Genomic DNA, 669 nt, shown 5'->3' with positions numbered 1-669 from the left:
AAATATTTTAATAAAAATTATAAAATTTCTTTAATAAAATATAAAATATTTTAACCCTTTTTAAACATATAAATTTATATAAATAAAAAATATAATAAAAATATATAAATATAAAATAAAATTTATATATACATAATTAATAAAATTATTTTTATACATATATATTTATACAAAATATTATTTTACATATATATATATCCCCATATCTATATATAATATATATATTTAAATATATTATAATATATATATTTTAATAATAATATATATTATATTATTTTTTAAAATTTATATATAAAATAAAATATATATAAAATATATATAAAATAAAAATTATATATTTTTATATAATTATATATTATATATTTTATATATAAAAACATACATAAAAATCCCATATAAATTAATATATAAAATTTTTTTATTTAAAATTATTTAAAATTTTATTTCTTTATTTATTAAAATTAAATTTTTCTAATAATATAAAATCTATAATATATTATATAATTAATAATTTTATTAAAACCCAATTCTATATAAATTTGAACCTTTTCCCAAATCAATAATCTATTCAAAAAAAAAAATATAACATATAAAATTATTCTTTTCCTTTAAAAATTTTTCTTCAATAAATTTTTTATATACAAAAAAAACAATTTTGAAAAATAAAAG

The sequence above is a fragment of the Penaeus monodon genome, chromosome 15, assembly GCF_015228065.2.
Source record: "Penaeus monodon isolate SGIC_2016 chromosome 15, NSTDA_Pmon_1, whole genome shotgun sequence".
NCBI lineage: Eukaryota > Metazoa > Arthropoda > Malacostraca > Decapoda > Penaeidae > Penaeus > Penaeus monodon.
Note: the sequence above shows the minus strand (reverse complement) of the source record.